The sequence below is a fragment of the Lampetra planeri genome, chromosome 11, assembly GCF_965212315.1.
Source record: "Lampetra planeri chromosome 11, kcLamPlan1.2.h2, whole genome shotgun sequence".
NCBI classification, from domain to species: Eukaryota; Metazoa; Chordata; class Hyperoartia; order Petromyzontiformes; family Petromyzontidae; genus Lampetra; species Lampetra planeri.
In genome coordinates, this window is record NC_136117.1 from 5,109,813 (window position 1) to 5,119,549 (window position 9,737).

Genomic DNA, 9,737 nt, shown 5'->3' on the forward strand with positions numbered 1-9,737 from the left:
ACGGGTTGCTACTGCGCACACCTCTTCCACAAGTGGAAAATTAAAGATAACCCCACAGTGTAACTGCGGCCACCTGAAGCAAACTGTGGAGCACATTATGAGTAACTGCATTCTACGCCCACTCTCCAGCGGACTGGGCAGTATTTGTCGTGCTACTCCAAAAGCTATCACATGGCTCACAAACATACACCTGGATGTATAATTTACAAATATTTGCCATATGCTATAAGAAGACAAAGAATTCAGTGTGAGGGCTCCAAATGTATATATTTTTGCTGAGGGCCTCCAATGGGCTAGTCCAGCCCCTGCATACGTGAAATTCACTTTCCAACCTACCTATTGTATTGCTCGATTTCTTTGTGCTGGGTTGAAAAGTGGTCCCCCACAATAAGAATGTGGAATCTTCCCATAACTCATGTTAGCTGACAAAAAAACACAACCACGCTGGTTTTCACTTTGTTCCATTATTGAATGCGTTCGTATCAATTGGAAATGTATAGTGGAACCACTCAAGTCAGCGTGGTGCTGAAAACACCGATCGGGTGGGTCCATTGTGTTGATTGTAATTCTCATGTAAATAGGCCCTGTATTGTCTTGACACCTGAAGACAAAAATTGCCCAGAATTTGCCCGTTCCCGTCGGATCTTGGAAGCTAAGCAGAGCTGAGCCTGGATGGCGCATAACAGGTGGTGTAGGCCGCAGTGCTACATTGTGAGTATCAGAGAGCAGTGTAGCAAAATCTATTGCTCTACCCTGCTTCTATGATCGCACATTTATGTCCCCCCGAACTTCAACCCGCACCGATCAGAACGGTGAAGTACAGTAGTCTCTCGATTAACGTTGACATCGGTTAATGTATTTTTTCGGTTAACGTTTTGCCTCCCATGAGACCCCATGGATTCAATTAACGTTAAAATTGTTTTCTATCGGTCACGTGTTTGCGTTATGCACGTGGGCGCCAATTTCCGCCAATCCGAGCGCTCGCAAGTGGGGCCGAGCAATGCTCTTGGCCAATCAACGACGCCCATTTGTGAGCTTTTAGACCTCGACTGGGCTTTGTTTGCATTGCGTCTTCCGTTTTGGCATTCGTAACAGCTCTCTTGCAGACTCAGTGATTTTTACTTTTTTTTCAACTTATTAGTGAAATCGATTCACCGTTATTTCGGTGAAAATTAATTTTCAGGGAACGGATTAAAAACAGTTTAACACATAGACATTCGCGACCAATATCATCCATAACAGAGGTTTTGGGGTTAGATCGCGTAAATATATAAAAGTGTTCAATAGGGATTACTGTTGGAAGGGCTATTTTCATAAACACAATAGACAGGAAGGACAAGTTCAAAGGGCTCGCATAATGCACATGCATACTGTACGTTGCCTCAGTAATCCCCCCCCACCCCCATCATTGTGCAAGAGCACAGAAGGGTGGTCAACACATCTACGCCTCTATATAAGGAATGAAACAGTAAGACTTCTCCACAAATCTGTCTGTCGCCTGTTGAAGCTAGTTGTAATTACTGGCGAAACGTCACGGTACTCAGATCATAAATGTTGTGGCTTGGTGCTCCAACACACTGTACTAGTGACGAATTGGCCACGTTCTGTTTACGTGACAACCCTTACTAGTTAGCTGTGTCGGGTGGTGGTGGGTTTTAACGACACATTTATATATTTACACCATCTAACCCAAAAACCTCTATTACAGATTAAAAACGTTAACCGAGGGACTAATAAAAATAACCCGCATGGCGTGGCAAGGCCCCCCCCCCCCATCTAGAAGCGGATTGACAAAAATGGCTCTTAATGTCCAACACATTCTATTCTTGCGGTAGGGCAATGCTGTTTTTTAACACGTTGTACTGCGATTACAATGGACAACACAACCGGAACACCTCACCGTAATCACAACTGGCAGGCTGAGTCATTGGTGTCCAAAAATGTCCAGCAGCTCAAATCCAGCGTGCAAGCTCATTTACTCTGGCCGGCGGCCTCAATTAAACTTACTTCAAGAAACCACAGCACGCCAAACGGCTCTGGCATTAAATGAATAAAGTTAGTCTCTGTTTTCCGCACAAACGTATAATTAAGTGTTGTTGGTCAGCATACAGGCTTTGTGTGATTAGCAGGCGGTGGGGTTCATGGGGTACGGGCTGAAGTAATGATAATATTGGCTTCAGGGAGTAAGTGCTGTAACCACCGGCTTTTTTATATTTGTACATCGGTCTCAGATCTCTCTTATTTCTGTCACATCTCCCTTGACACATCGTTTTCCGGTATCAATCTCTTACAGCGCTGTGCTAATTATGACTGTGTCCTTCATATCCCTCACCTATCTCTTATCGCTTCTGAATGCCTCATCCTCCATGTTATCTCCTCTCAACACATCATGTCTCTCTATATCTTATGAATATGGTAATATTATGTTATGGTATATCTTCCTATCATCTCATCTGAGGACATTTCTGCACCTTAAATCTCTTCTATATATCTTCTATGAATATAATGCGACACTTCTATATATTTCATTTATATCTCTTATCAATACAGCGCATCTATCTCCTATCATCTCTTACATCCCACGTGAAGGTGTCTATTTTGCCTCTATGCGTCTATTTCACTCCCATTCCTTACGAATGTATATATTATCTATTCACATGAGTACATCCATCTTTTCTATATTTTCTGAATGCATTGCTTTCATGTCTTATAGGCAATCTGAATACATATCGGTCACATTATATCTCTATTCTCTCTGATCAATAAATGTATGCGTTATTCACATGCTCTCCCAATCTTCTGACACCGAATCTCCATATGTGTCATCTTACTCAATCACTATCTCTTGCCTACATATATTCTCTTATCCAAATACATATTTACATGCTGTCCATGTCTCTTAGTTTCATCTGACGACATTTCCGTCTCTGGACAGATTCTATATTTACCTGCAAATTACTAACTTGAAACGATGCGTAGCAAACATAACCCACTGCTGGCAGACTAATGGCCCCGCGTCGCTCTTGCAAATGAGACTCTTGCTGGCCTCGGGAGTTCCTCCAACGGTTGAACAAAATAAACTTACAACTTGAGTCTACTTCTTCTTCTTCTCTTGTCTCACGATATATCCTCAATGCGCCCATTGTGCTCGTGCCACACGCTAGTTTTGTTTAATGTCTGCAGCGGTATGTACGCCGCACGTATAGGTAGCGTTGAGTTATTTTTCTCAATCTCTTCTTTATATAGGTTTTTACTCGTGAATAGAAATAATACATTTAAAGCCCTTTTTCGGTCAACAGCTTCAACTAGGCTTCGTTGAGCTGTGGAGTGGCTCGTGACTTTAAGGGATAGTCTATCGAACTCTCAACGTAAAGAGATTGGAAATCCGTGGTTTAAGCGGTCCAGATGCATGATGAATAGAGTGGACATTTGAAGTCTAACAATTAACTACTAAGTGATCCAAAAAAACGCAAATCAAAGCAATTAACTCACGCCAATTAACAACATTTGATCAATAATGCTTTGGTCCTCTATTTGCATGTTTAGTGCATTGCTTTGTATTCTAGTACTCCTCGAAAAGTCCCATTGCAGCGAATGGCAATATGTTCCGTAGCTAAAAAATAAATGACAATGACAAGGTGCGCTAACCACATGAGGGTTTCGGGAGAGAGCTTTGCTTTTCCTCCGTTGAAGGAGTGCAGACATAGGTTAGGTTGCATGGCCACGGTCGCACGACTGTAATTTTCCAATCGTGAAGGAGATGTGCGCATCAGCCCGTAGATGTTCTGACATCGTTAAAAAAATATCTCTCAATTGCTCTGGGCTGATTTAAATACAGTGTAGGTATATATGCCTACTGTATGGATGATTACATTCATACTGGTCTGAATTTAAATAAAAGTAATAACGTACTCGATATTATAGCCACTTTCATTTGATTCTTTCACTTTTTTCTTAGTTCTAGGTTTAATATACAGCGTGACCCAAAAGTGAGCACACATAGGGTTATTATATTTGTTTAAACAAATCACGTAACATTCTTTCATATATTTTTATCAGACGTTCAAACTGAATTCCATTAACATTAATGCGTGCACGAATTTATTTTGGGAAATTAATTTAAGGACTTTTTAAAGGGATCACAGCTGTAATATTTGAACATTCATACATTCTCCTTTATCTCGATTAATTCAGGATTTTTGGTCGAGTTTTGTAAACGAATGATTTGAGGTAACCCCATAGGGAGAATGATTGTTTTTTTGTTATAGAATATGAACTTAAAGAATAAACATTTAAATTGTTTAATGCCAGTGTTAAACTAAATTAAATAACCCCGATGACTTTTGGGCCAACGTGTATATATCATAGTCAATACCTCTGTTCTATACAGGTCGAGGTAATGTTTCACACCATCACACTATTAACCTGGCAGACGGAGTTCGGTCTCTGGCCTCGGTTAACATTGGTGGCAAGTAACATGGAAACCATTCTTTGCATTCCATAACCCATCGCCTTCACAAATCCACACTGAGCAGCGTGGTGAAGTTATAGACCAAACGACAGTCAGGACCAAGATGGCGTGGTGGGGAGGGCATTCATCTGACAGTGCTCCTGTGGTGCCACGACCGCGGAGCAATTCCGGAAGCGCCGCGATTCCCTCCCGGCCCCCGCACTAAACACACACCCGCACGCAGTGCACCCACGCGGTTTCCTGGCGGGGGATTGCCTGGCACATCGGGTTTTAATCCGAAAGGCCCCTAGAGGGAGAGTCCCACGGTTTCCCAGTGCCAGGAGATTGGCCAACCCTCACAGCACAGGTTACATTGCGGTGCCCCTAAATTGGCTTAAAATTGTATGGGCGCAGAAAGAAAATGTTCCCTGGGCCAACCGCAGTGAGGTACAACTCGGAGGGGAGAACCGAGGATGGAACATTTTGACAATGGCACCCCGGTCCTTTGAAGTTAAGGAACTATAAAGAGTAGCCCGTGACGATTTGAGTCAGTTGTCTTCAACCTCCGGACCGTCAAGACCCGCTCCCTGCCATCCTGCCTCCTCGAGTCCCTCGCAGCATCCATGTGATGCCAGCGAGTGCTGCTACGAGGCAGTGATAGGTGAGGCTGTCGCTCATCCTTCTCCCTCCGACTCTCACAGCGTCCGTGCGACGCCGTGAGTACAGCTACGAGGTACATGGTAGGACGCTTGAGTCACTGGGTTCGTAGGCAGAATATTCCCCCTCCAGTTAGAGTGTATTTGCGCCGTTAATAAACGTTAGTACAGAGTATCGGTGCAGTGTGATTTCTGTGTGTGTGGGTAGAACCTCGGCATGGTGTCTGCGATTTGTGTGTGGTGCGACTGCACGTGGAGACGGTGTGCGCGAGAGATCGAGCGCAGGGCTGCAGCGTCGTGTGTGTGAGGCACACGTGTATTAAAACATATACGGCCGCCGACGCTCGCGCGTCTGTGCAGCTGTGCCGCGCGAGTATTAGGGCGGGGCGGTGGGGTGCGTTAAGCCCGTTCGCCGACGCTAGCGCGTGTTAACACAGCAGCGTGCAAATTCGCGCAGCCCTTTAGCGCTAGCCTTTGTGTGCAAGCGGATTAGGGCTTTAACCACCCGGAGGTGCGCACGCATATTCATACTGCCGTTTTTAGCGCTAGCCTTTGTGCGAATTAAGCACCTGTAGGGACGCGCGTGGGTACGTGCGTGTGTAGAAAATACGCGCCTGCAGGGGCGCGCGCGTGCATGCCACCGCGTTGGCTTTTGTGGTGGTGTACGTGGGCATGTGCGAGATAACCCCTGGCGGTGGTGAGCCACGTCCCTCAGAGAGGGTCCGCTGGACCGGGTGGAGGGGGGCGATCACCCGATCGGCGGGGGCCCGGCGAGAGGCGGTCGACGAGGGGGGAGTGGACGGGGTGGACGTCGCGCCTCGCCCGCTCACAGGGAGCGGGGAGGCGGGCGTCGGTCCCCACACTACAAAGGGCTGTAAACGTACGCAATCAAGCTCAGTTCAGTGAGATAAGTAAAAGCTGACAAGAGCGATAAGCTTTACATCACAATAAACATGGTGGTTAAATCGTACTATATTCTGCCCATTGTTTTTTTTAGGTCGCATTCGTTATTTTCTGAAGAATTTTTAGCAACTGCGCACGTGTTCCTCGTTGAAATTGATGTTAAAACGAGCGCACACTGGCTAAGCTTAGGTGTGTTGGGCATGAGGGTCATTTTGCTTCGCGCATGCGCATATTCACTGGCAATTAGCATTAGTAAATTCCAAATTTTGTTTGGTACGGTTTTATGGCTCCCATCATGGTTCGAGAGATGCAAACAGAGGGCCAGATGTGGCACATTAGGAATGGATCACTCTTTTAATTATGTCCTTGTGCAGCAAGGGAGTAAAGTGTGGTTCTGTGAAAGTCCTGATGTGCTGTGCAATGCATCAATGCATGTGTGTACAGCAGCATGTGATGACTGAGTTGGGCCTGTAGGTGGCTGGCAGGGTTATTGAATGACCGCGCGGATACACCAGCCACATGGTTAATGGCGACTCAGAATAATTGCTGTGTGTAACACGTGCTGGTGTATTGTACAGGTAAATGATCCAAAGGTTGTTTTTGATCGTTATATAAATGTTCTAGACTTGTTCTAGACTTGTTCTAGACTTTAAGCTTGGCTTTGAATAGTTCGTTTGTGATATATGCAATTAGAGGCGTTTTAGCACTGTGCATTGTAAAGGGATGATGCACTGTAATTACTTACTGTCATTGTAATTCTCTAACTCTAATACTGTTTAGTCTATAACCATGCCCATGTACCCAGAGTATGACTACTTGCAATGCTATTGAGAATAGAACACATGTAAAGTAGTAAGCTGTACAATGGTGATATATGTGTACAGTACGTATACTGTACACATACAGTACATATAATGGGTGTAAGATACCGATATAAGTGGATGGTATAGATAGACATACAGCTTAGGATTAAAGGAATATTCGAATAGTGATGTGCAAATGTGATTGTCATAGACAAAGATGGTTAATGGCGACTCGGAATAATTGCTGTTTGTGACACGTGCTGTTGCATTTTACAGAGTGACGGTGCTGTTCTTCACAAGATTGCTATTAACCACAATAAATGTGCTTGCTCCCGATTTGGAGCACCTGCCCACGTCCTTCATTTCGAGTGTGCAACACAGACTTACAAAAGACAAATATCCCCGTATAACCTTAACAGACTATTGGGGGAGGAAGTATTGTTAATGAGCACCTTTGCAGGCCGGCATGGTACACAAAGGGATGAGTGGCTAGCACCACACCCGACCGCCGTTGTATCCCTAGTGGCGATTCGACCTAAGGGAGGCCCAGGACCTGTTCAGATAATCGTCACTGGTGTTGGCCATGAGGGGGAATCGAACTTGGGGGCCGGGTTTGTAACGCAGTGCGCTAAATACAACACTACCACTCCCCACAGACTTACAATACAAAGATGGACAGACGTGAAGACGCAATTAGAGCATAGAGGAGACAGACAACAAGACAACCATACAGATGAACAGAAAGAGATAAAACATTAATTTGTGTTATTCGCGTGGTAGGGGTTCGTTTTGCTTTCGATGTTTGATCATTTTTCTAATGAGCTTGGGAGCAGTTTACACAGTACAGTGATACCTCGGTTCACGAACGCTTCTGTTCACGAACAACTCGGTTCACGAACAGAAAAGTTCATAAAAATATGCTCCGGTTCACGAACTCCGCTTCGGTTCACGAACAGGAGCTGCGGCCATTTTAATGCTATTTCCAGGCTGTCACATGGTCGTGACTTCCTGTAGGAAGATCGTGGAGAGAAGAAGAGACACAGAAAGAAGTACTGTGAGTACTGTGAAGACACTTTCAGTGACTTTTTGCTTTTTGGTGTGCTTTTTAGCACATACAGTACTGTACTGTACTACTGTACTGTACAATACTGTACTTACTGTATTGTACAGTTCACCCGTTTGAGTGCTTACTGAAGTCATCTCAAGCAAGGTTAGTGTTCTCTCTTTATACATTACTATACTGTACAGTACTAATGTGTATTGTAATTTGTTTCATATTTTTGTGCTTCAAAAACCAAAAAAAAAGGTCAGAACGGATTAACCGGATTTACATTGAACCCTATGGGAAAATGTGCCTCGGTTCACGACCAATTCGGTTCGCGACCAGAGTCAGTTCACGAATTAAGTTCGTGAACCGAGGTATCACTGTATCCTCTGGAGTGGCTCTCTAAAGCTCCCTCTCGAGGAAGGCCTTCTGCTACATCGTGGAAAATGATGTCTCGTGTTCCCAGCTCGCGAAACTACTTTGGAAATGATAGTAACTGCAGTAAATTAATTATGAGTGTGTGCATCAGATGTGTGGTCCTGTAAGCACAACTACTACGCAAAGAACCTTGTTGTTAAAGGTTGTGAGTTGAGTTCTTGATCAGCACGTGGATAGGTGGGTAGGGGATATGTGGAGAATCTGGCCAAAACTAATCTGAAGTCAGGCCCTCTCTGAACAATGGATATACAGTGCTGTGTGGCAGACCTCTGAGTATAAATAGAGCCCAGTGCAGTGTGGAAGCAGAGGCACTAGCGGTACCTTTCTGGACCAGACACCACGGTAACTGCTCTTCCGCACCTCTCCAGCAGCACCAGCTAGCAATTTAAATTGGTGAGTCTGCAGCACCCGAGGGAACTACCATCCTAAGCTGCGGGTGAACTTTAACAGCATATTCATTAAGTAGATGATGGTTGTGTTTGTACGTTTGTATGGGAACTGACGGTGCATGTTTTCCCCTCCTATAATTATTTATTGTGTCGTGTTCTGGGGTGATGGTGGAACCTCAGCACGACCTCAGATCAGATGCAGAGTGGTGTTTCGTGGAGACTGGTGGGAGCTGATGTTGATGCCGGAGTTGGTCAGCCTAGGCCTTCCATCCAACTTAAAAAAAAGCCGGCTGAAAAGGCCGGAGTTAATCCCCGAGCAAAGTTTATACAACTGAAGAAGCCCCAACCCAAAAATAAGATACTTTTTGATAAATGTATCAGGCCGAAGTGTATTGTGTAGCCGGTGTAGGTAGGACGGCTAAAATTGGTAATAGCTTCTAGATTTGAAGCTTTCGTGACTGCAAGGAATCATATTCTTAGGTTTTTTCGGTAAAGTTACGTAGGTAAAACATCAAAATTAATGAAAATAAAATAAAATAAAACAAAAATCACGACGTTTCGTGTTGCCTCCGAAACGTCGTGATTTTTGTTTTATTTTATTTTATTTTCATTAATTTTGATGTTTTACCTACGTGACTTTACCGAAAAAACCTAAGAATTTGGTAATAGCTATCACTGTATTTTGTCAATATAGTGGCTTGACCAAACAGGAATTACCCCAAGGAAATGATGAGCCATTCATCAACAAAGATATGACTTATTTTTGTTAAACTCCCATAATTTTGAGCCGAGCGTTCCCAGTGTGTTTGGGCAGAACGTGTCCCTCCAAGGGATGATGGCTGATGGTCAAGAACCATGGAGTGGCAGCCAAGGAAGGTGCAGCCATAACATTGCTCGCTCACGCCATTGCTCGCAGAAAACCCCCCCACTAGAGCACTGTTTTTCAAAACTCTTCCGCTGACCACCCAGCCCCCCACCCCTGGTGACAAAATGCATTCACTTCTCTCTCGAAATACCAGTAATACAAAATCATTCATATTGCCGGCACGTAAC